This window comes from Vidua macroura, chromosome 1 (genome assembly GCF_024509145.1).
Source record: "Vidua macroura isolate BioBank_ID:100142 chromosome 1, ASM2450914v1, whole genome shotgun sequence".
Taxonomy (NCBI): domain Eukaryota; kingdom Metazoa; phylum Chordata; class Aves; order Passeriformes; family Viduidae; genus Vidua; species Vidua macroura.
The window spans coordinates 131,749,539-131,777,216 of record NC_071571.1 but is presented as its reverse complement, the minus strand read 5'-3'; positions in this window follow the sequence as shown (position 1 = coordinate 131,777,216).

The window sequence follows — 27,678 nt, the reverse complement described above, 5'->3', positions numbered from 1 at the left end:
ACCAGGGATCCTGCCAACCCCAGGCTTCAAGGGAAAACCACTGCCCTTTCACAGGCCCTCTAGGATGTCAGGGCTGCCTGGTCTCTTGGGGAGCAATGTCGTCAGGGAGTCACCAAATGAAATGTGCATTTCCAGCAAGGCAGGATGATCCAGAAGATCAGAGACTGCTCACAGGGCAGAAGAGCAGAGACTGCTTTCAGCTTACCTGGTGTCTAAGCATGAACTGGTTTGAGGAAACCTGCCATTTCCTCTTGGGCATGCAGAAGAGCAATGCCTCTTGTTGCGACAGTCTTAATTTTCCTTTCATTGCCCATCCTGCAACTGCCACATACTCAGAAGCACCGCTTCCCTTTCCTAAAGTAAAAATTTTTTGTGCTGTTGAATTTTTTCTTTTTAAATTATGCCTCTTGGCCTTATGTCTACATTCTCCCTCCTCCTTCCAGAAACTTATAGTCTTATAGGCCATGTAAATTTTCCATAAATCAGTGGTCTTGTTATTTAAAAAAAAAAGATTGGGCAATTTTCAGTCTAGATTTTTAGGATACAGTAATATAAAATAAACTCATTAATTCTCATAAATTAGGATATTTTTCCTAAGCAAAAGTAGCTGCCACAATATACGTCATCTTCCTCTAAGTACTTTTCCTTTATTTTTTTTTCCAGAGTCTGTAGATATTAGAACCCAGCCAGCTTGTTTTGACATATTATTGGGAGCCACATTTACCCTGGAGTAATTCAGCTTAAGCAGAGGGAATTACAGGATACTGAAACTGGTCCCAGCATGTTAGATGGTTAAAATATTTCTGGTGTTGCTAGATTGTTATTGCTAGATCCCAGTGTATCTGCGTGGAAACGGCAATCCCGGGAGTGTGGCTGGCCTGAATGCCTTCGGGGTTTTTCCTGCTGCTCTGAGCTCATTAGTGGAAGAGGGAATTGAGGAAAAGTTTGTCGATCCCTTGACAAGAAAATGCAGAGCCAGTCTAATTTACGCTAATAAAAGTCTTGGTCTTCACAACCACTGATTACAGCTTCAGCTGGAGTGGAAAGATAATAAGAAGGTTCCTAGAATGTCTGCTGTAGATGAAGGGAAGTCACAAGACTAAGGTGTGTTCATGAAAGGCACAGGGTGACCTAAGGCATATAGAATTCATACTGAGGGTCTTTGGTTTTGCTACTACCTCTGCATTCAGGGAAAGAAGTCTTAGAGCTGAAGCACAAATGCATATGTTTTGCATGAAAAGCAGTAAAGATTTTGAATTCATGTGTTAAAAACACTTTCAATATTTATTAGCTCTGGACATTGATTGCTTAAAATTGATCCTATTTGGTGGTCCCAAGTCTAAATAATGATGTTACTATGCCAGCCCTACCTCTGTTATGTGAGTTGGACATTTTTTCCTGAGTAAGATATAAAGTACTGGATTCCCAAGCAAGAGAAAAGTGACTTTAATATATTTGTAATTCAGGCAAAACCAATTCCACTTTCACAGTTAAAGGATCTTATATCATGTCTGTTGAAGATGAGAGTTTAATGTAAGTTGTAAGTTACGTCTGACAATTTCTCAGAAGACAAACCAAAGCTATTTGGAAAACTGACATTCTCTCAGTGGAAATGTAAAGTGAAAAATGGCAAATGAAACATCTCTTTTTTCTTCAGGAAATTAAGAATGAATTCAAGTCAGGTGAAAAACATTTTGACTATAGGGGTTCCTTTATTTTTTCCTGAGCTGGAAGCGCTTCATGCTGTAAATGTTTAAAATTAAGCCATTGTTTTAAAAAAAAAATCCAAAGAAAATCTAAATGTTTTCACCTGAATTTGCATCTTCCAGTGGAAAAGATGAATAGATAATTATATTAAGAAAACTTTATATGCAAGAAATTTCAGCCAGCTGTAGGTGGAAGCCATAGTAGCTGCAAATAAGGGACATCTGGACTAATATGTGAAGTAGAGCTTGGGCTGGGCTTGCATGGAGCACTCTCCTCCAGCTGTCCATACTCCTTAACTCTCATGTTCAGCAGCTCCAGTTTTGGCCATGCCAACCAACAGGCTCTCTCCTGGCCCTTGCCCAGCCATGCCTCAGGGGACAGTGCCAAGCACCCCTGCCACAGCACCCCTGCCATGGGCTGGAGGGGGTAGAGCTCACTCACACAGCGAGCAGCGGCCCTTGGCCGCAGGACGGCCAGGTGGATCCAGACAGCTCCACTCAGAAGGACAGGCACAGCCCAAGGACTGCAGGGAGAGAAGAGGCTATCAGACAAAATTGGATATTGGAATTATACAAAATCAACCTGCAGGTTTCCTAGATTGACACCATTCAAGTGAGTTATTTTCATCAGAATGCTTGAGGGCAAACCACTAACACATTTCTTTCCTACAAGAGTTTTCCTGCTGGAGGTCCTCTGGAAAATGGACAAACAAAGAGGAGCCAGGCTGTGCATTCACCTTGCTGAATGTGGGGTGTTGGACTGGTTTATGGTGGTGTGTGCTCTGCCTGGGCCCAGCATGGAACTCTGGAGGGCTTTTTAGGACCTCTCTGTCCAGTGCTGAGGATGGTAATGACAGCAAAAGTGAAAGCTGAGCCATAAAAGCCGCTCCCTTTGTCAGCAGCTGTGTCCCTTATTTAGGTGGGATTTTGCGTTATTGGAGTGCAGGAGTCATTAAAACAGCTGCTGACCTGTGGAAAGAACTGGGCCAAGGATGGGAGAGGGACGAGAGAGGCCAAAGGAATATGCAGCTGCTGAGGAAGCATGGGGTGGTGCATGTGGTTGGGGAGACACACAGAGAAGAGGTCAGTCCTATGTGCTATTGCAAAGCCATTTTGCTCCTGCTGAGAAGGAAGGGGTTAAGGCAGTGGGCACGGCATGAGGAGAGGGTCCCTCCTAGGGCTGTCCCTCTCCATCTTTCACACCATCCCCTTTAGCTGACCCCACCACCCACTCAAGCAGGTAAAACCCAGGTCCATCTGAGATTCTCAAACTCCTGAGCTGCCACTGACCATTTTGGGGTGGGTCAGCAGGCTGGGTGCAGGGATGTTTGCACACCACTGCAGCCCTGCACACTGCCAGAGCAGTCTGCCACAGCTGCTGTGTGAGGAGCAGCACACTGCTCTCCTGCTCCCATTGATAGTGCTCTGCCTGCCGGCAGGCTCTTTCCTGGGGTGTTGAGAACTTTAGCCTGAAACATGAGGAGGCTATTTGTGGGGATGAACTTGAGAACAAAAAAACAGAAGCTGGTTCAATAATATAGCAGTTATCAAGGCACATTTGTACCTTCAAAGATATAAAAGGAAATTTTAAGCCATAAACTATCCTAAGGAGAAGTATCAGTATATTTTGTCTTTTATACTTCTCTTTGTCTTACTACATTTTCATCATTAAACTACAAGTGTGCACAGGAAATAGGCCTTTTTGTAAGAGATAATAATTTTTTGTTGTTTAGAAAGTCAAATACTGCTTTTGGATTAAATCTTAAGCAGGTGCCAGGGAAGCTCTTCCTAAAGCATTGTTGCTAAGTGTCATGGGAAGAGTGGAAGCTTCAGATAAGCCCTGCCTTAGCCTATTCTGGCAACAATTTAAATTTAAAGTATCACTCTGACTTGCAAGTTCTAATAATGTCAAATCAGATCTATTTATAAAATGAATTATTTATTTGATAGCCAGGAGATAACAGATGAAATACCTTAATCAGAATTACTTACTATATGTATAAAACGAAGTAATTATTAGTAGATTACAGCATAACATAAAACAATGCACTATATCAAGGTACCTGTAAAAAGAAATAGTTCTGATTAAGAGTGGAATGGAACTTACCATCAAAATGATGACAATGTATACAAATTCTGTCATTTATCCCCTGGGGAATAACTGTGAAGCATCATCCTTACTCATGGGAGAAATTCCACACATTTCCTGGAAAATGCATAGAAGGTTTCTGATTTGTGAAAGTTTGGTGTGGCTGTTATTGTTGTAAAGTGAGTGGATGTCAGTCAGAAACCCAGCTTATCTTGCCAGATCTCACTTCAACAGTAAGATGTTTACTGGCAGTTGGGAGATACCAGACCAGTGTTAACCCTGTGGCACCAAAATAATTAATTATAAGACAGATTGTCCTGTTTGAGTTGTCTGACCAGTTAGCAAACAACAGATAAGCTCTTGGTGGGGAGGGAGGGGGGTGAGGTGCCCTGCTACACTGACCTTGGTGACAAAACAGAGGAGTTGTGGACACAAGGATGTCAAGTGAATCCAGGAGATGTGTGGAGTTTTCTGCCAAAGGTATCTCCTACAGGCATTACTTCCCAAAGCTCACCCTTGTGAAGACACCCACTATTGGCAGAAGCTCAAACAACTCAGGACTGATGTTCAATTCTACCTGCAAATGAAGGAAGTGGAAGCACACATGTGAAATGCCAATGTATGCACACTGTGCTGAGGATTGGCTGTGATGCCTGGCACAGTGGGAGGGATATTGTTTGTTTTCACAGAAACACAGAATGTGCTGAGTTGGAAGGGACCCACAAGGATCATCAAGTCCAACTCCTGACCTTGCACAGGACCATTCCCCAGAGTCACACCATGTACCTCAGAGCATTGTCCAAGCACTTTTTGAACTCTGTCAGGCTTGGTGCTGTGGCCACTTCCCTGGGGAGCTGTTTCAGTGCCCAACCAACCTCTGGGTGAAGAATTTTTTCCTAGCTAAACCTCCCCTGACTTCAGGCCATTCTCTTGGGTTCTGTCACTGGCCACCACAGAGTGTCTGCTCCTCCTCTTCCCCTTATGAGGAAGTTGTAGACAGCAATGAGATCTCCCTCAGTCTCCTCTTCTCCAGGCTGAACAGGCCAAGTGACCTCAGCCACTCCCCACTCAGCTCCCCTCAAGGCCCTTCACCATCTTCGTGGCCTTCCACTGGGCCTTCTCTAACAGCTCTATGTCTTTCTTACATTGTGGTGCCCAAAACTGCACACAACACTCGAGGTGAGGCTGTCCCAGTGCAGAGCAGAGCAGGACAATCCTCTCCCTTGCCCAACTGGAGATGCTCTAGTCTTCATGGCTCACACAAAACTTCCTCTTCAGCCACTACGAGGCTCTTGCTTAGAGTTCATTAACTGTAGAGAGTAAAAAGAACAGACTGGCTAAGAAAAACAATCAATCCTTCATTCAGGAGAAGCAGAGGAAGAGATCAAGCTATGTGTACAGGCATGTTTGTGATTTGTTAGATGTAATAATATTTGCTACAACAAAAGGAAAAACACTGTCATCTTTTCAAAAGAGTGTTCTGCTAAGCATATAACACCTAGCAACTGGACACTGATTTCTCCCCACACCTTGAAACCCATCACTAGCTGGTTTTTCAGCTTTATCAACAGTTTTACCTGTTGCTAGGCAGAATTCATCTATTGCTGCTGAACCATGAACTTATATCAAGATTTGATTTGCCCTCCAATCTGAGTCCTGTAAATTATCTAATAACCCTCCTTTCCCATGTCTCAAATTAAATAGCAAGGAAAGTGTCTTTCTGTTTAAATTTTCATATTGTTCAGTATTGACTTAACACAGATAAGGCTCTCGGGTAAATTTGGGGAAATCAGCTGAGCAAAGATGTGCAAATTGTTTTTCTTGGAGAAGATAAGTGGTGAAAGATTGAAGCTATAAAGAAGCTGTACTGCTGATTATTGCCCGTATCACTGCAGAATAAAAATCTAACCAAGTAGCACGGGGCAGCATGTCAGACAGTATCTAACCACCTACAAGACATCGGCCTTTTAGCACCTGAGGAGCAGGGTGAAGTTTGCCATGCAGCTATTAGTAATCCCACCAGCCCAAGTGACATTGAAGGTAAAAGCTGGTGCTGTGAGCATGGTGTAATGTTGTCACATCCCACATGGGACACAAATATCTACTTGTACCACTGCTAGATAACAGAGCCAGGCTGCCAGACCTTCAGCTAGTCCTTGTGGGCAGCTCTGGAGAGGCAGGCAGGAGTGAAGTAGGCTGATTGGCACAGCAGTGGAGTCAGCATATAACAATCCATCTATGCTGCTATTTAAGACTGACAGAGTGCCATAGAGTGGTCAGACACAACAAGGGAGTGCCCTGTCCTGTGTGGCAACTCCAGGATGGAATCTCAAAGGCACCACTTCCTTGGGATGTTCCTGGTGCAGGAGGAGAGGACCTCTCTGTGGGCTTCCCCTCACCTCACAAGCTTCACTCTGCTCATGGGCAGGGAGAAGGAAGGAGAGTGCAGAGTAGGCTTCACACCAACCTGAGGAAGTGCCACCTTGCTCCTGGGGCCTGACACTGTCTACACTGTCTCCCCAAGTACTTTCAGAATTTTTATGGGTAAAGATGGACCCCACCATTACAGATAGCAACTGGAAGACCCTAATAGGTCTCACCAGGGTTTCAACTTGGCTGACAGACTCCAGAGTCCCTAGCTGTCAAAGGACAACCACGAGATTGCAAATTAGGGGCTATTTAGGCACTGTGAGGACATTTGTCCAAGCCCTGTCTATATTGCAGTTCCTAGTTCAATCTTTCCATTATGTGTCAGAGTCAAGTAGAAAGCTACCTCTGTTAACCAGCTTAGAGAAGGAATTTACAGCCAAAGGAGTCCTGGCTCCCTGTCAGCTTTACTCATGACACTAGATAAAGTTGTTTCTCATAAGTAGGACAGACAAAAATCATGCCTATTCAGCTCCTTTCCAGTCTCAGAACCCTCAGATTCAGCTCTTAATCAAAAGAAACATCACTTTTCTGAAGTTGTTACAGCCTTCTGTACAGGTTGCTGTGGTGTTCACATCCCTTGTGAGGAGCACATTATTCCTCCCCCTGCTCAGCCACTGCACCCATCTGCTTTGTTTAGCTGCTTTTCAACCTGGTCAGAAGTCACCAATTCCTTTTAACAGATGCCAAGAACAACTTCTTGAGCTGAGAAGGCTAACAGAAGATTTCCATTTCCCAGCACATGCAACTACCCTTTAATTACTGATCTGGGACATGACCATGGTTCCTGGAAACACCACATAGGCTTTGCAGGAAAGAGGTAGACTTGGGCAGGAGGGTTATTCCAGCAGGGACACCACTCCTTTGCAGGGGACCCCTTGAGTATCTGCAGTCAGTGAACATCATTTAGCTCTCTAGATGTGTCCTTTTAAACAGTTCTCTCTGTCTCAGATAAATGTCAGTAAACATATCATTTTTTAAAAATAAAGTAAGATTATAAAAATAGGCTTTTTTTTTTTTTGCTGTGAATGATACACATTTGTTTTCATTATTTAGAGAAATATGTTACCATTTATCTGTATTGCTGCCAGCATTCTGTGTCATCACACAAATAAAGCAGAAATAAATAGGTAGTTGACTCAAGAGAAAGATCAAGATTTTATTTATGCAGCATTCTACACGCAAGAAATAGCTTGCAATAATACAGAATTTGTTAATACACATCAGGAAAATTAAAGGAAGATTAGGTCTTTGGTAAGTATCAACATTTGGTAAGCCTAGATGTATTAGGCTATATGTCTGACACATAATCCTAGTAAATGAAATTGATTTACATCACTAGATAAATTGGAACTCCATAAAGTTGCTATTTTTAACTTCTGTAATAAATTTTATTCCATTTTAGAATTTGGTTACTTCTCTCAATTTTATTATGGATATTTGCTTTGCTGCAAATAGCATTTAGTGGCAAGGCTTATTACTAGGATTCTGTTTGCAAATGAATTCCAGTATTAGTGAAGCCCTGGGGGAAGTAAGGTGTTTGGAACATTTGAGAAATAGGATATTTGGATCATCAAGAGAGGAGGACTTCTATCAGCTCCTTCTTTCAGTTAAGTGTATGATCAGTTAGTATGATGCTGAGGTATAGGGATGCTCTTTGTGTAATCAAAATGCAGAGTACTGAGTACATATAAAGATTGCAGTATCCTTTCTTGGTCATTCAGCAGCCATGTACCATTGGACTATTTATGGTCACCAGCCGGCTTATTTTAAATTAGAAATGAGTGCACTAGAAGTCCTTTTGCTTAGAAATTCCAGTTTGAATTTTGGAATGAATAGGAGCCCCGCAATTTCCAGGGCCTGTGTTTATCAATCCAGATGTTAATGTAGCAAGTTGTCTGAGGTTAATGTCAGCAGACTGAGAAGTCACAAGGGTATCCCTTCATGTGCCTCACAAATTAGTTCTGAACTCCTCTTTCCACCCATACCCAAAAGCCAAGCGTCACTCAAGGGCCTCATAGTGAAGTGCAAGTGATAAAGCACAAAGTTGTTCTTCTTGGCTAGTGGCATTTAGGTTTACAGAAGATGTACAGAACTAACACAGACACATGTTAGCTGTACTAACCAGATGTTAGGAAGATTTGCAAGAAGCCTAAGCCTGAAGTAAAGATGTCAGAGATGTTTAGATCATGTTTGGTGTCAGGGCCTGCTTCATTCTAATGGGTTCACATAACACATCTCATACAGACAGAAACTCAAAAGATTTTGCCACCTGCCCGATAAGCTCAGCTGCAATGATGTATTTAACATCACCAGAAAGTGTCTATATTTACTGCAAGGGAGACCCTGAGGGTAATCTGAATTTTAAACTAATCTTTTTTTGTAAAGTGTTTCTGGTTAGACAGTAATTTGCACATTGGTTTGGCAGAAATCTTCACCAAGTAGAGCTGATCAATTTTGGTGCAGAAACAAGGCATGGAATTTTGAGTCACATCAGATTATCTTTCAGGGCAGTTAGAGATACTGACTTCCAGGCAGTGAGTTAAATGTGTTATTTTGCTATTCCCAGTTGAATAAAATAATGCAGCAGTATTTTAGAAACCAAAGCTATGCTTTAACAATATTTTGTATTTCTGGCACTGTGGGATACCAGGACACTACAGATTTTCCTTGGACAGCCGCTTTCAGCTTTCACAAAATACTTTACAAAAGCATTTAGAGCCAACAAATCTAGTATAATATAGGGTGTTTCCCTTCAAAAGTAAACCAATGCTTCATCTACATACTTTGACTTCAATTTAATAGCTCCTTTAAAATATATTTTTCACTTAAATCCCAGGCTAGGAGTCGGTACAAATCTTAAATGATCTAATAACACTGTTGATCTACCTTCTCATTGACATATTTTGTTTACTTTAATTATTTGAATCAGAGAATAACTACTCTCTTCAAAACACAAGAAAGGCATTTTCAAATTTAGTATCTATTTTTAAAAAACCTGTAACATCTATTACTGCATAGACACAAGTCAAGATGTTTTTAGTGGAGTAGCTCCCATGAATTTCTCCTGGTTTTCCACCCTCAAGACTCAAGTCTACAGTGAATTTCTTCCTTCTCTGTGAAATATGATGCTCTTCAGCCACTGTGCTCCTGGTACTATTTGAATTAGTTCTGACTCTCCAATGCAATTAGCCCGCAGGAATCAAAATGAAAAAGACAAACAAAATGAGTTTTGCCTCCCCTGCCTTCTTGTAAGCAAACCCAGGATTAAATTAATTACAAATTTAAATTAATTTTAATATTAAATTGAATTAATTACCTATTCTTGTAAAATGCTTCTTGCTTAGGGAAGACACTTAGATATCTGTCTTAAGTGACCCTTCTCCCTAAAAACAACAGGGGAGAAGTTGTTTCCCACTCAGACAAGGCTCATGGAAAAGGGAGCACTTTTTCAATCTTTTATTCCAGCATGATTTCTCATGCTGTAAAATTTAATTCTGTTCCAAAATTCACTACCCTTAAATTCCTCATTCAAGATGGAGATCTTGATACTAAAGTGTGCTGAGTTGACTTCTGCAAATGTTTTTAAAATAAACTCTGAACTGTGAGCTGAAGCTTTCTAGAGATCAGGTGATTTACTTCTCCACCACCACTGACTTTAACAAGATGTAGAACTTGGCCAAGACAGTTCACATGTACTGCAAGCTCTGCTGTTTCCATTAACCACAACCCAACATCTTTGCAGAAAGGGCTGTGCTCTGATTTGTTTGATTTTCTGACTCTGGGCCCACTGAAGAATCAGATGTCAGAGCTTAAAACCTGTTAAAATATATCTTGGTTTCAGAGCTTAAAAGCTGATTATCCATAACTCAGTATCTGAAAACACACTTTTTTAGCAGGAAAGAGAGGTCTGTAAAGATGACTGATGAATGATGAAAGGAATTCTATCTATATGGGTCAGATGCTTTCACAATCTCTAACTGCAATGTTCTCACCTCTGTGAGGTGGGGCGCTGAGGGCTCTGCTTTCTTACCCCGTCAGGGTAAGACTCTCACACTTAAGACTGGCACAGAGCATTAAAAAGATGGCTTTCTGCAGAAGCCTGTTGAACCAACACGCAGCTAAACAGGCCCAATGTATACTGACACAGGACTGTCCACAGCACTACACGACATCCTAGATGAGCAAACTCTTTCCAACTTGTTTCCACTGTTATTGCAACAACAGTGGTTGAAGTTCTGGCAGACAGGGATACATTTTTCCCTCTAGCAGCAACATTGTGTAATACAAGTCTTCTGGAGAATACTTGAAGGGTAGGACCAAAACAGAAGAAAACCCCACAAATAGTGGGCATGGAAAGAACTTTCCCCTCTGAGGCTGGAAGGGGTTGCTACAAAGCAGACCTTGGTGTTATCCTTTGGTAGATCATTTGATAAACCCTTCCACTTCTATTATGATGCTCAAGAGCCTGAATACAAAGTGGTCCTAGGCTTTCTTAGTGGTTATGCAGTTGTGTTAACTAGGAAATAATTTTGCACGATGACATGCAAAAATCCACCTTAATTTTATCATCACATGTCCACACTATGAAATGGATTTTGGCAGAAGGGATGTCTCAGGGATCCCAAAATGTCCTTTGCAGAATGGTTGCATCACAAGAACCTACACTCTGTGTTCAGGAGGGCCAGTTCCTAGGGTGGGTTGATCACCCACATCTGGGGTGCCAGGGGTACAGGACAGGGTAGGATTGCACAGGGCTGGTGCACCCACACCTCTCTGCACAGGCAGGGGATCCCACCCTCCCAGATGAGGAGGGGTGTGTGTACCCCCACAGCCTGGGAGGGGGTTGTGTGTGTGTGCATGTTTGCATCAGTTAGAGAAGGTAATTTAGAAAATTGTAGCTGCATGTTACCACTTGTGGCTGGACTGTGGTTATTTTTTTGTAGCTGATATTGATCTTGAATGTGTTGTTCAAGATTGCTAATTCATTACACATCATTAAAGAATCAATGCACCACTCCAACCCTGATTTGGCTTAAACTGTGTGAATTGATTGCGATTTGCTACTATGTTTAGTCAGTGAGAGCAACAACAAGCTGAATTTTGTCAAATCCTCCTCAAATTGTCTGGCTGGTGAACACTGAGAAGTTTCTGATGCATCCATGGGACCATGAGGGAGAGCACCATCTCTTTCCTCCAGCCTCAATCCTCCCTGCATGTGCCATTGCAACAGCACACCCTGAAGGCAGCACTGCAGGGTCTCACTACAAAAACACAGTTGATCCTCTGCACAGCCAAAATGTGGGCACTTCAGTCTGGGAGCAGTTGCCCGATTGCTGTGACAGCAATTAGCCCAAACACTGTTCTGCCAAAGTCACCTGTGATGACATCTTGTCCACCTTCCTTAGCCTCTCTTGATTTTTTCCATTTTGTTCCATTGTCCATTCTCTCCCATCCAGTGGAGCAGGACAGAGTGCCTGTCTGTGCCCCAGCAGAGCTGTGGCTGTGCCAGCAGCACTCTGTGTCCCCCAGCAGCACTCTGTGTCCCCCAGCAGCACTGTGTGTCCCCCAGCAGCACTCTGTGTGCCCCAGCAGCACTCTGTGTCCCCCAGCAGCACTCTGTGTGCCCCAGCAGCACTCTGTGTCCCCCAGCAGCACTGTGTGTCCCCCAGCAGCACTCTGTGTCCCCCAGCAGCACTCTGTGTGCCCCAGCAGCACTCTCTGTGCCCCAGCAGCACTCTGTGTCCCCCAGCAGCACTGTGTGTCCCCCAGCAGCACTCTCTGTGCCCCAGCAGCACTCTGTGTCCCCCAGCAGCACTCTCTGTGCCCCAGCAGCACTCTGTGTCCCCCAGCAGCACTCTGTGTGCCCCAGCAGCACTCTGTGTCCCCCAGCAGCACTCTGTGTGCCCCAGCAGCACTCTGTGTCCCCCAGCAGCACTCTCTGTGCCCCAGCAGCACTCTGTGTCCCCCAGCAGCACTCTGTGTGCCCCAGCAGCACTCTCTGTGCCCCAGCAGCACTCTCTGTGCCCCAGCAGCAATGCTGCAGATGGTTCATTTGGGACAGGGGGTGTGAATATCATCCCTACTGAGTGGTGCCTGCAGGGGGGATGCAAAGGAGTTCTCACTACAGCATCAGCATCCTGCACTGATGATAAGTTACCTGCAGTTGTTCTGCCCAGAGAAAGGGACCTTTTTATCCTATGTGCATGTATGCTTGGCAGCAACCATCTTACAGAGAAATGGGAAGCAGTTTAACTTTGATGGCTGATTTTAAGTTTTCCCACTCTACCCCATGAAAATACAGTTGGCAGCATATGTTCTCAGAGACCAGATTAGCACTGAATTCATTCAAGTCTCTCCACATGGGCAGGAAAAGGACTGGAGCTATTCTTACATTATTCATGACAAGCTTTGGCAACTCACTTGGTGTCAGCATTCACAGCTTCTGCTCTGTAGTACCTCCATTGTCCCACGTCTCCCATGTTCAGGCTCAGCACTTCCAACAGTAATAAAAGCATTTCAGGCTTCCAGTTCCATTATGAAAAGGCAGGATGAAAAGCACTAAGGCAGCCTGGACTCCAAAAGACAAAGAAGGCTTCTCCTCCATCTTTTTCTTTTGCTGATGATCCTGCACCTCCTTTTCCAGAATGCAGCTCATCCTTTTGGCAGGATAGGACATACTCTAACTTTTTCTTCACTTTTTACACTTTCTTTGTCAACTGCCATTAAGCAGTTGCCCTTTAACTTCTCTTGGGCAGGATCATGCAAGGAAAAAACTCAGGACAGGGGAAGGAATGGTGACTGAGACCTGGCAGCAGTAAGTGTGAATGCCCATTTCAAAAGTCTTTCACAGTCCTCAGTTTGTCAGTAACTCATTGTTATCCCAGATCATCTTCATTCACACCCACCGTGTATAATTCATGGATGTTACTCTTTCTGCTGACACATATATGACAATTGAAAGCTCCTCAGCTATGGAGGCATAATTCTACATCAATCTACCACCAGATGAATATGGAAGTTATTAAAAAAATTATTTATTTAGGAATGTCTTCCCTTGGCTTTCTGATACCAGCTGTATTCCTTTGAGAATAATGTGCAGGTTGACTTTTGCAGACAGGGCACATTTGTAGGCTGTCAGGAGGCTTTGGTTTCAGGTGAGATGTCCCTCTTTAGGAAAAAAGGTGTTTCCTTCTGTCTTTCCCACCTTCCCTCTGTTGGCTCTGCTGCTACGTTCATCTTCAGAGGATCTTTGTGAGGGCAATCTTCTCACTTCTCTTTTAATATCTCCTGGTCTTGAGTGATGGAGAAATATCCACACAAAATTGTATGGTTAACATTTTCAATAGCCACAAAGTAGCTGTAAAGGGCAGGTTCCCAGTGTGATGTGAGACTCCAGCATAATTTTTTAGATTATTTTGAAAGCATTTCCTTTTGTATCACAGAATTTTTCTCCAAAGCACATGATTGAATTGAACTTCAATGGCTTTTTCTGGATCCCTGTTCACCAGTTTTCCTTGTGCCACACTTGAGATGAAATAAAAGAGCTGAAGCTCCTTTAAAGTTGCAAAATGTTCTGTCTGAGATTGTTGCCCTGAGGTTTAGTGTGGAAGTAAGAAAAATGGAAAATAAAATTTTCCCTAAATCCCCACAGTCCTTTGAGCATTTGACTCTAATCCTCCTTACTCATAAGAAGTTTATTATTTGCTTAATGTTCCTCTTGCGCCCCTGAAAATAACAGAATTAAGAGGAACAGGATGATTAGTAGTCGCCTATGGAAATAATAAAGTGCACTGACAGCTCGTTCCCATCAGCACAGTGCTCAGGCCAGCTGCACAGGGAGCCCTGGGACAGGGATGCTGTAAAACCAGGAGCCCATGTCCAGCCTCACACCAAAGCTCACAGTGCAGTGATAGTGACCACTGTTGGAGACCTTGGCTCCAAATCGGACCTCAACCACACTCAACCTTTCTCATCATGGCCACAAGACTTCCAGGAGATCACCATTGCTTATTTTTGAGGAGGACCAAGGACACAAAGCCAGTGGTCCCTGAACAGAGGGCTCTAGGACCATTGGCTGTGAGGATCATTTTATTTCACTCACTGACAACTCTCCTCCAGTTTGTTCAATGGCTGTCTTAGGTCTTCATTGCAATGAAGCTAGTGGTCTGTGAAGGCAGCTGAAAACACATATTGCTTTCTTCTCTATGGCCACCAATTCCACCAGCAAGTGGAATCCAATTTTATATGTAGTGAATGTATCAGGGGGAAAAGCAAGAGCTAATAGTCTTTTATTCCTAACTGCTGTAATGCTGTTCTCTTTTTCCATATCCACTTGGAGAGAAAATTCAATTAAAACATCCTTTCCAATTTAGAAAATGATTAACATGTTAATGATTTTGCAGTTTTACAAAAGGGCAACAAGGAGAGAGAAAAGAGCTTAGCAAATCCAGCCATACTATGGTGATGAAGAGTGGGCACTGGGTTGTTTAGAAAAATCCCAGCCCTGCACCAGAGCTGCCTCCAACAGAACAGTCTCTTCCACCACCAAAGCACACCCAAACAGTGCTGGGATGGCAGGGAGGCCAGGAGGCAGATGCAGGTGAGAACAGAAAAGCATGGGGTAATTCTTATAGGCAGAGGGATAAGAAAAGCAAGCACAGTTATGTTAAACCCACAGCAGTTCAGGGAGCATCTTTCCTTCACACTGAGAAGGACAGAGATTTATTGCTCTGAATCCAGAGTCTCTGCCCTTGTTTGAAACCCATGTTAGGGCCGGGCTGCAATTTCTGGAAGCATTTTTGTGACACTTTACAGGCACAGCAGGACTCCAGCCCATTGCTGGGGGTGATAGTCCAGAGTGGACAGAGTGGAAGACTTGTTTCAGAGTACACCGACTGCATAAAAACAAGTAGGAAAAAAAGCACCATTCCAAAGACAAGTTACTGCACAGCTCCACAAAGTGCTCTGAGAGTGCCTGGTGGCCCCTTCAAGGTGACACCCTGTGAACCTGCAGTGTAAACAGGTGACAGATATCATCTCCTCCTGCATGATGGCTTTGCTCCTGCCACCCACAGCACCAAAGGGCCAGCAGTGACCTTGGGCACACCTCCATGGACAGTTACCCTGGTGGTCCTTCCAAAACATCAGGGGTTTCTCATATGCTCAAAGTACACAATGGCTAAGTAAATGATCAACGATTTCCTGATTTCGTAGAGAAAGGGTTTAAAAAATTTATTTATTTATTTACTCCTTGTTAAGTTTCCCCTTGAACACCAGTAGTGGCAGCTGTCTTTCAAAGGGTGAGCTGCCTTTTCAAAACTTTCTCCTTCACTAAATGCCCTTACTTGCACAGAAAAACATTACAGATTTGGAAATGGTGGGAGCTGGGTGTTTCCTTTTTTTTCCTGAAAGGAAATACAGTATTGTCAAACCTCAATCTAATGTCCCATTTATGCCTTCTACAGGGAAATTTAGGAGAGTAAAGCTGTCAACCAACAGCTGCTGATGAACGTCCCATACTTTGGAAGTGGGAGCAAATTGAGTGAGGATCTGCCTGTTGAAGTGCAAGAAAAAGAAAAGAAGGAAGGAAAGGAAAAAGAGAGGAAGAGATAAAAGAAAAAAAAAGAAAATAAAGAAAATTAAAAGAGAAGCTCCTGTAAAAAAAAAAATCAATCTGAAAAGCAAAGGTATTAGGATTCCTGCAGTGGCTAAGAATTCAGGATGTGCCTGCATGATGTTACTCATGATCATGGCAGCAGGACACATATTCTTGAGCATTGTTTTTGTAAGAGATGTGGGCAGAAAATCTGAGGGTCTTGACTGAACTTGCCTGGGATTTTATTTTGTCTGGTCTCTCCCTAGATTTATACAAGAGCATATTTGTACAAACCTTGGCACTTCACACTGCAGGCTACTAGTGAAAACTGGTCAATTTGGGGACCATCAAATGTAAATTAAATGGATAATTTTCTCTTGTTTAGGATTTTCTGTGAAAATGACCCACATATTTCTGATTGCAGTTTGCATAAATTGATGGCAGCTGACGGATTAGCCTAAAGGCCAGATTCAGCAAACTAAGCAAGACTGTAACGCTAAACCGTAACTGCTCTGTTAGGAGATGATATAATCCAGCAGCTTTTAAAAAACCCCAAGCTCTCCCCCTTTCACCCCGTGCCCCCTCCCAATTTGTAAGCTTTGTAAAATTGTCTCATTAGAGTATATTTTACAAGGACCTTTGGCAGCAGCATTGACTCGCAAGCTCGATTAATGTGACAGAGCATGACAATGGCTTCTCTCTGAAGTTTGCTGGACCCCACAGCTAGATCAGGACTGCACAGTTTATCTTAGGCAGATGCAGCTTCAGCACCAGCAAAACAGTTCAAAGAAGAGGGAGGTGACTCCAAAGCCACGGCTGTCTGAGAGTATTAATGGCAGCGCTTGGCTGCTCCAGCTTGCAAGCCTTCCTTCCGTGTCTCCAAAGGCTCTGCTTGGCATGGTTAAGGTTTTCCTGAAAGGCCTGACATGTTTCAAATGGAGCTTTTTCTTTTGGTTGAACAAATTGCTCAGGAAACAAAGATGACTTTTTCAACCTACTGGCTTCCAGAGTGTTGCTGAGGCTGCCTCCCCTTGTGCTGGAAGCACACAGAGGGATACAGCCCTTCCCCTGATGGGTGCATCCAGTGCTGGTGTGCAGATATGTTTGTTTTAGAGAGAAAACACATTTTGAGCAAAAGAGACTCAAAACTTGGAGATGCTTGGACAATCTGGGGAAGGAGGTCAGTATTTGGACTACTCCCTTGTAGAGAGCAAAGCACTTGGGTGTTGGGATGATGGACAACCCTGGCATACGAAGTCTTTCCTGGCTGTCCAAGATAACATCCCTGCCCTTCAGAAACCCCATGTAACTGGGATATTTCTCCCCAAAAGGGCAGACACAGGAAGGAAGAGCTGAAGAGGTCAATTTAACACCATTTAAACATGGAAAAGAGAGGTGTGCCTCCTCCCCACCAGCAGAACACCCTCTTTCCCCTTTCTCTACTAAAGGAGCTTTTCAGTTATGTAGTCCTTTGGCTGACAACATTTCTGAACAAGAAATAGCAGTGCATGCCTGGGCAATCCCCTGGGATTAATTCTGAACCACACATCTGCAGAGCATAGAGTAAAGTAGGAAAATAACTTCTGAATGTGTTGGGAATTCCCGTGGAAGCTGGAATAGCTCCACTGTGGGATTTTGAAGATGCCCCAGTTACCCCAGAGATGCAATGGCAGCCTGGCCACATTCTCCAGGTGTTTGCTGAAACAAGGAAACACCTGCCCTTTCCTGGTGTGCTCTGAGGGGCTGGTCTGATTCAGGACCAGGTCCCTCTGGTGCTGTTCAAATGAGCTGAGGTTACATAGATGGAAGAACTGCTGGGCCAAGGCTCAGGGATGGCTTAACCATGGAGCAGTAAAACAACAAGCAGAGTTGCATCTAAAGACGGAAGTTGTTTCTTCTGGCTTAAATTGCAAATGAAAATGTAGATGTTAGGTTCCTTGGGAAAATGCTTATTCTTCAAATGCTAGTGAACTCTCTGTAGTTCTAGTGAGCTTTCTGAATAAGTAATGAGAACAGAATGAAACAGAAGAGGTGTAGTTTAAAAAGAGGAATTTTCTGCCAGTAAAATATATGTGACAAATGCAAGTAAAACACAACTGAAGGGGAAATTTTTCACTATGAAAATTTTATATCAAAAGCAAATATATATCATTTCACTGGAAGAGGAGAACAAATTGTATTGGTCATAGTAGTGCTTTGTGAAATAACAGGTTGTATTGTTTATAGTTTATTCCAGGTAAAACCTTGAATCTTGAGTGAGAATTGACCTGGGCTCAGGTAGCTGTATTAAGCATTGCCCCTTCAGCTTAAAAAAGAAATACTCACATCAGATTTCCTCTCCTGTCCCAACATAACCTGATCTTTCCCTGGAAGCCTGTGCTGGCTGACAGACTTCAGGATCACTGGCATAACTCGCTCACGGTTTCTTGCTGGGAGCCAGTTCAGGGGCACACAAGGGTCTGGCATTTGTGTCAAGAGAGATAAAAGCTAGTTTGAATGATGTGAAATTGCAGGTGCTGCTCAGTCCTGCAATTCATAAGCTGAGCTGAATACTTTGACTGCCTTTCTCTGAGAACAGAGAGAAAAACGGGACAAGAGGTAATTGTGGTGTCATCTACCACAGCAATGTCACACAGGACTTTACCGTAATTTAAATCAGACTGATGTGAGGGACAGTGCTATCTTGGATTTACTGAAGTGGGTGAACGTGGGAAACCTCTGAGAGATTCCTGTAGCACTCTGCTTCACATGAATGCTTTCCTTAGAACAGGATAAACCTTCCCCTTTCTCTGACATATCATTCAGTAGAAAAACAGTCCAAACAAAACCAGCAAAGCTCCCCTCCCAAAACAAATGCCTCTCCTCTCATTGAATGGTATTTGAAAAGGGCAAAATCTTTAAATAACGAAGACAGACATCCTTCCCTTCCACCTCTTTCAGCACCCAGCAAGGCAAAGCAACCAAAGGAGCTGCTGGCCCCCTGCTGCCCTGTGTGCTGCAGGAGCCAGGAGATGCAGGGCCTCAGTGCTGTGTGGTACAGCCAGCAAGGCCACACACTGAACTCTGCAGATAAATATTGAACAGCTGTGGGTTCAGGCAGCATCATTCACCCTGCACAGTAACGGAGGCAGGGATCCAGGAAGAGGCTGCCTGTAGATGTAATGCACATAGGATGCTGCAGATGTGGAAAGAGAGAAGCTGTGGGTCCCAGTATCATCTTCTGCCTTTCCTTGATTCAGATGTTTGTCTTTTACCCTTAAAGTGCTCTGTATGTGATCTGATAACATAAAAGTTCTCTCTGGTATATCTTTGTCACTTTTAAAATAGAACATAGCACTGCTGAAAGCCCCAGTTTCATCACTGCCATTTCACATTGATATGCCGCATTTTCCTTTCTGAGCTGTGGGACCACTCTGTCCGAGCTTGTGCTGATTTCCAGACCTTATCCTATTGCATGAACCTCTGAACTAATCCTGTCCTTACCTGCTCAATATGGAAGGTCTGGACAGAGCTTTTAAGTGCCTTATTCCTTCATGTGCAAATGTTGCACTGAATGGCTCAAGCCATTTGCAAACTCCAGCTGTGGATGGGGTATGCTGGCACCACTAGGGCAAGCAAAGAGCAAAACAAACTAGGGATGGGGAAACCTTCAATCTACACTTTCCCTTTCCTGCTAGCACTTCTGCCAGTATCAGAAAGGAAATGGGCCAAAGCCTGATGATTTTTAATGTGAATGAGGCACTTTGATATTGCTGGAGAGGGAGCTGATCAGACAAGCTCAGCTATTCTTAATTCTGGCAACAACAAAGCTGAATGTTATCGACCTCTGCCTCAGGCGAGGGCAGCTTAGATCAAGCAGGAAACTAAATGTTGATGTTTCAGAGATTTCTTAGCTCTGAGGTACTCTAACACGCTGAGATATTTGTGCCACAGAATTAGACTCAATGCACTTGCTATTTTCTCACACTGTGTGAACTCCCACAAGGAGTTCCCGTGAATGCCTGCCTGAAAGCAGGCAGGGGGTGGCTGATGCTGTAACTGTCTTGAAAAGGTTGCATTGCTTTTTTACTGAATTAGTGTTAAAAGCCCAAATATGAGCTTTTTGTGGGATGCTTCAGTGAAATTAGATGTTAGAAGACATGTAAATGTATATATGCCAGGGCAGAAGCTAACTCAATCTGTCATTTATGAGCAGGCAACAGTATCACTCTGTCATCTCTGCATTGTGTCGAGTCACTGTGTGAGCCCTGAGCTGGAGTTTGGGGTTGCCAGTGAGCACAGGTCTATTTAAAGTCACTTAGGACAGCAGCTGAACAAAGGATTAATATGAGTCTGACAAAAATCATGTGTGAAAATGTATTTATTCTGTCAGAATTCATGAGTGGTAGCTATTGCTCCATTCAAGCTGAATGATAGCATTCAGCTTTCGCACTTACTCATCCTGACAGCTAACAAGATAAACATGTCAGCATGTGATTTGCCAAATATTTTCTTGTGGAATTCAGGCAGGAGTTGCCAACAGAGCTGGCTTTTAGGTGGAAGGATCAAGACATTTGAATATACACACACATGCACCATGCACAGCCAGCAAAACCCACACCCAACCTGTGAGGGACATTTCTACCACAGCAGCCAATGCCCACTGTAGCTTTGCCCACCACAACACTCTCTCCTGACCCTATAGTAAATCTCCAAAAGTCCTGTTTTTGTGGCAGAGGATAATGGCTGGGGTAAGATCAGATATTGATGCAAGTTCAACAGTTGCAGGAGCTGGGCAGTGACCATCAGGCCTTGGTATCAGTAGATGCAAAGGGCAGCACTGGCAACCCCCAAATGGGCTTTACCTTTCAGTGCAGGGTAATTCTTCCTGGAGATTGAGCTTGTGACCTTTAGCATAGTGAGTTTTATTTACAGATTGGAAAATGGCAGTGTGTCCTTTAAGATGAAAGGAATCAAAACACAAGGGAAAAAGAAAGATTTTGCAGAAGCAAAAGATCTGACTGGAGAACTATTTAGAGAAGTCTGTATAAACAGACCCGTTAGGCTGATATCTCACATTTTAGCCACGGCTTTTTGATGCCTTAAACTGGATAATGAAGGGATTTTTAGGCTTTGGACTCTCCGGTGTATCTGTCGTTTAATAATACCACACCTATTTATTTCCTCATGCATTTCCAGCTAACTCCAGTAGAAGTTTTCTCTGCCTTCCCTGTTTTATGTTCTTTCTCTGTCCTCTTACTGCTTACCAGCAGATAACAGCAACTGCTCTAACATTTTTTGTCTTTAAGATGCCCAAAAGCATTTTGCAGCCTCCTGGCCTCACCCAGAGGTCGCTTCCCATCTACGAAAGAGGATTAACTGCTATGTTGCTAATTATGGTCCCTGTGTGGTCAGTAGGGATCATGTCACACCACAGAAATGAATCCAGGCTCAGCCAGAGGCAGGTGGCTGTCGCAGAGATGTCCCTGCCAGCCAACAATTATGTATTATACCAAAGAAGAACTAGGAGGATAAATTATTATTTACTTAATCCTCAACTGTTCTCAAAGGTTGCAACCACTTCCGATTGTAAATGACCAACCCACCTTTCAGGCAGCCCAATACAGCCACCATTTTTATTGTTCACAGAACAGTGAAGGTCCCTGGCATCCCAGACATGAAATATAGTGTGGCTTTCTACCAGCAGTAAAGACTTGAGCCTCATAGCTCTGCTTTGAGGCATCTCTAGTGGAGGAAGGAGGGGCTGCACAGGAGAGGATGGAGCAGAAGAGAACACAGATCTGCTGGCCACCTGGCTGAGCTCCCCACCTGCATCTATCTCCAGTGCCTCACCCTTATTTCCCCATCAATATGTCAAGAAAAGATGAGATATCTGGGTGCTAAAATAGGTAGTGAAATAAAAATTTAATCTGTCGATATAGATTTCCTAGTTCCCAGAAATTCTTCATCAGCATTCTAGTGCAAGTTGCCTTTCAAAGGAGCTCACCCTCTGCAGAAATTGTAACAGTCCTAAGAAAACAGAGGGCTCTTGTTTCTCACTTGTACAGCTTCTCTCCAACCCATGATGTGTCCCACCCATCCTTTCAAGTGTTCACCACCCTACCCCAAAGCCACATCCCACACCCTGGCCCAGCTTTGCTGTGGCTGTGCTTCAAGGGTGTCTCTGCAGTGCCCCAGGGGCCAAACCAAGCACATTGTTTTCACCATGCTCCTGAGGGTTATGACAGGCTCTGCCTTTTCAGCCTCCCCTTTGCCTGCTGCCTGCAAGAAAAGAGCCCCTTCCATCACGACACAGGAGGCCCAGATGCTTGCTCCAGAGAAGCAATATGTGAGCTACCTCTGTGGAATTACGCCTGTACCACAAAAGGTAGGAGATGGCCAGCTCTGCTAGGTTGCCCACCTGGTCTTGATTGTGATTAAACAGAAGACAGAATGCAGACATATCCCAACAGCAGCTAGGTTTGCAGATGGACCATCCTTCTGTCATCTCTGGCTCCTGTTGAGATAGACTGGCCTTCCTTTCCCATTCTTCTGATTAACTCAAATGCCGATAAACTCCAGTGGTGACATACAACAAACAAAAAGAGCTGTCTCATCTCAAAACCAAGCATAATTAACTTGATCTTCAGTGCATGCTCAGAACAGGTGATCTCCTCTCAAAATTCCATATTTGCTCTTCTCTGGTGGACAGAATGGCCTCTGTGGGTGGCAGTAGGTTTTGGACAATTGGCATGTCCTTGCTCTACAGGTCTCGTCTTCCAGACTTCTGGTGATACAGCACTGGTGAAGCCAACATGCTGAGGAGAGAGAGGCATCTCTCATCTCCTCTTGGCCTGCTGCCAGCTGGAGAGGGCTGAGAGCTGAAACCTCAGCAGCATCTTTGGTTAGTCAATGACAACTGAAGGCTTGAGGTATGACATTATTTTGTACAGTGCAGACATTTGGGCAGACCTGCGGGAACATAAGGACAAATTCAGGCAGTGACGCGAGAGGGGTACGGATGGAGGCTGTCACCCGAGAGAGCACTAAAACTGCCTTTAAGGTCCAGGTGGAGAGGGGTGCTGCTGAGGTCCTGCTTCCACTTCACATGCCAGGAGAGACACGGGAGGGAGAGCACTGAGAAGGGTTTTTTAGGGAGGTTGGGGGCTTGGTGGTACCCAGAAGGGGCAGAGTGGACCCTGCATGCCCTCAACTGGATACAGTCTAGCTCAGCCCTCTAGGCGCAATCCCTGCTCATAAATTTACACCTGAGTTTTCTAGAACTTGGATACAAGACATCTATTTCCCAGGGCAGCTGTAGCTGAAAGCTTTGCCTCTGCTGGTGGCAGTGGTGGTGACACAAGCCTTTCTGAGGCAAAGAGGTTGTGCTCAGCACCTTTGAAGAGGATGGGAAGGCAGCTTGTGTCCCTTTCCTGTTTCACCTTTAGGATAAATCAACACTCTGGCATTTGATTTGATCTAATCATATTTCTAAAGGAATTTAGACAAGTAGGTTGTTTTCCTGAGTTAAACCTGAAAAGGGTTATAATATAAACCCTTATACCAGAAATATACCAGATATACAAGAGATGCATAAGCTGCGATGGGGATCTCTGGAAATACACCATGATGTGTACAAAGGGCACAGGCTCCTGTAAAAATCCAGGAATTAGCTTGTACCAGCATGGTCTTGGTACGACTTGAGGGTGCAGGTGTTTAGTCCCAGGACAGCTCAGCTGGGTGCAGTCTCTGCCCCAGTGTCTGCCCAGAGAGGGAATCCAAGGGAAAGAGGAGGAGAGGCTGGGCAGAGCGTTTTGACAGCAGTTTGGGATATCTTTCACCCAGTTAAAATAGACAGTGAATTGGATACTGAGCAAAGTTAACAGGAATAGCTTGAAGTTTGTTGCTGCTCAGGCACTGGAGAACCAGCCACGAGCTCCAGCTGCTCTCTGCTCAGATCCACCCCTCAGCTGAAGATACCTGGTAATTACAGGCTGCAAACAAGCAGCACACGATGACAAACAGGGAAAAGTATAGCCTATCAGGAGTAACTCAAGTCACAACTACAAATGATTGAAATGTAGTTTAAAATTCAGAGATTTGCTGTAATTCTAAATGTATTGGTAATGTACTATACTGTATTTGTAATTTTACTGTAACATAATTTAATACTAGGCTATTTTTCAATATTTCAAGACACTGTCAAAAGGGTGAGCTAAATAAAGGAAAAAAGTATAATGGAAAAATTCAAAGAAATGTAACATCTGAAAAAAAAAATCCCACTTACCAGTATATGTTAAAAAAAAAGGTCTGAAAAGGAATTTGTGAGTTGTCTCCTGAATAATATATTATAATGATATAATAATACATATTCTATATAATATATAATATATTTATTATTATTATTATTATTATTATTATTATTATTATTATTATTATTATTATTATATAGCTTAGATAATATCGAGGAGTTTTACTTTCCAACTTTCTCTTCTACTTCCTCATTATTTGAAAAGTTAGTGAGGGGAATAAAAAAGTGTGGAATCTCACAGACCAAAGATTTATGCTGTCGTCTTCAGTGTCAGAAAAAAGATGGGGGGGGAGAAAGGAAATTATATACCCCATTTAAGTGTCAAATGTGGAAACACACAAATGTTTGTTTTGGGGCATTCCCTTTCCCTTCCAAACATTAGAGGAAAATGAATTTTCTTCACAAATCCTTCTTTGGGGAAAAAAATAAAATTATTCATGCAGAAAACTTCCACTGGGTCCAGTTGTAACATCTTTGCTATTTGAACTGGTATGTAATCAAACTGCATTCTTACATCCATTTATGGATATTTATGTTATATAGAGTATGCAGCTTTGAACTGATCCATTTACATATAAGAATATGAGCTGATATCAGGTTAATTAATATTCCATTATCTTGTAGGGATATTTCACTAACAGACCATTTCAAAAAAGGGAGTATCTTGACAAATGAAACTAGAACTGGATCTTGCTGAAATTACAAATTGAAAAGGATTCATATGGGTGGAAAGTAACACAGCCCAGGAAGAGGAGATGATGAACCTCTACAATGCATGAAAATAGAGCTATTTTGCTGAAAGTCATTCCACAGCAATTTCTCTTTATAGGCATGTACTGTGTAAGTCAGGAAGTACACAGTGTGAAGCTTGCACTGCAATTTATTTTCACTCATTTCCAAAAGAGTGTTTATATCAATGGCATTTTAGATTTCTAGTCAGTATTTCTTGTGTGTTAGTTAAATAAAAAAAAAAAAGAATCCCAACAACAAGCAGCTAGTGGACATTCAACTATAGTTTCAGCTCTCAGCCTGTCTCAGCACCAGGCCTGATGTTAAGGCTAGGGTAAGGTCCCACTGGTCAATGAAATGTTTGTCCAAGTGACAAAACCAGGCTGGCTCTGGAGGTCAGGTGCATCAAATCTGCTCACTTAGAGGTTTGGCCAATTGCATTTGCAACTCCTGTTTGGATCAGGGGTTGCCTGACAGAGCAAGCACACAAAACAAAGGCCCAGGATGATAATTTGTGTTTTCTTGCTTTCACAACGTCAGTACTGCTAGTTCTGGATTTCCTGCATGGCTTTTATATATATCCACATACTTGCTGTACCAGGGAAGAGACTTACTGGTGACTCACAGGTTTCTACCTGAATTACAGCTTATTAAAATAATTAGGACTTGCAGTTTAACTCTAATTTTGAGTGCAGCTGTGGGAAGGAGATGAAAGGATGAAAGTTTATTGTTTCAAATTACTTTAACTTTCAGTGAATTTTGGTAGGAGTGCTATGAAAATACATGACTGGGTTAATTCTGCCAATATTTTTAATACCTCCCTAATGGAATTAATATGTTAGAGCTGTGGAAGACAAACAAACAACCAAACAGACAATGTTGTCAAAAGTTGGAGAGGGTAAGTGGGGACAAAAACCTTTACCAGGTCACCATGCACAGTCAGCATTCCTGACTGTGGAATAAGCCATAGCCAGTCAACCAAAAATATTCACTCTGTACACCAGATTCCAGCTAACTTCCAACATTTGACGTTATTAACACACTCTGGGTGCATTAATTAATTTACTTAATTATAATTAATACTGCTTATTCCTCCTTTGAAGAATATGGCATTCATTTGGCAGTTCCTGCCTAGATATGGGTGCATGCATTTTGATACATCTCCAATAGGATCTTCCTGTATTTCCAGCTGCTATACAGGCCAAGCAAATTTCTGCAGTATGTTCAGTTCTGCTGTACATTCAGTTCAGTTCTGCAGTTCTACTTCTTGAATGAATTAAAACCTCAAAATTGTTCTCAAACGTGTAGGCCATCCAAAAACTGAGACAAATTTGAAAACATCTGTATTCTGGGAGATTGCAATAAGGAAAGCTTCTTTGCTTAAGACTTGTAGTGATAGCTGTCAATGCAATAATTCTTAGATGATGCAGGGAGATATAGGCCTCTCTTGGTAAAGGGCAACTGGAGGCATCTGCTCTATTCTTTAGCTGAAGTGCTGTAAAAGAAACTGAAAGAAATCAAAATACTGCAATTTTTGCAGCATCTATCACCCAGTATAAGAAGAAGAAAAAATCAAGGATTTTCTTATTAAACACTCTGATCAGCTGTCATTTGCAGCCTGTTTTTTTTTTTTTTCCCCACTGGCAGTGACTTATTGTCCTTTGAGCTGATGCTTTTATGTCCCTTGATAACTTTGATATAAGAAAAAGCCAAACAGAATTTAGAAAGGAAATTCTCTTCTTCTCATTTGTATGTGAAAACCCATCCAAATGTGACGCTGGTCCAGCTGAACAGGACTGCTGCTGAAGGCTCTGCTGTGCTCTGTGGCTGGTTCTGCTCACATGGGGAGGAACAAAGACAGAAAGGCTCTTAAAGCACAGCTCTATTTACCTGAAAACAGAAATCTGTAGCTGGGAGGACTAAATGAACCAGATGAATAAACTCATTTCCATCTCCCTATTTGGACTCCTTTTCACAGCACTGTCCCCACCAGTTTGCTTCTTCCAAGAACTTCTCTGTCTGCATGGTACACTGCCTTTTACACTTGGAAAAAAGTCTGCTAGTTCAATCAAAACATCTGCTACATACTTTCAACTGCTTTCGTCCTATACATTAAAAGAAGCATAACCTTATTTTTTATTTGCTAACAAAACACTGGGGCTCGACTTTAATTTAAAAGCAATTAGTAAATTCTCAGATTATGTGATCTGATTTTTTTTAGACTTCACAGCCCCTCTTAAGTAACTGTAAGTCAGGAATGTGCCTCCAGACATATCCTTTATACATCTAATGACTTTTCTCATAGGATCAAAAACATTATATTCTTTGTAATATTAATTTGCAAGCAAAATCTGTGTTTTCCATTTAATATGTTTGATATAAACCCCCACATATTACAACATCATCTTAAAAGTACACAGTACTTTAATATACACTTTGTTAACACTGGTTTAACAGAACTAAATCGGTTTCCCTCTACGTGGTTCTCTGTAATCACCCCTTCTCCCAGCCTGCTGTGACCTGTGAAATACTTTCACACCCAGATCTTTTTATTCCAGTGGCAAATAAGCTTTATTTCTTTTAATATCATAAGAGTTGTCCTTGAAGATCATGTGTAACTGCTTTCCCATTAAAAAAACCAAAACAGTAAACAAAGATTAACCTGAAGTATGTGTTTCTACTCACTTCCCTCTCTCTCTGTACAAAATTGCAGAGGGTTGAGTCCTCTACCAATGCTGGAGAAGAAACAATGCCAAGGAATAATTTCCAGATTATAAAAAAGTAGATTGAGGTTGTCTCTCACATGAGTGCACTTTGCACTATTGCTTTACCAGCTGAT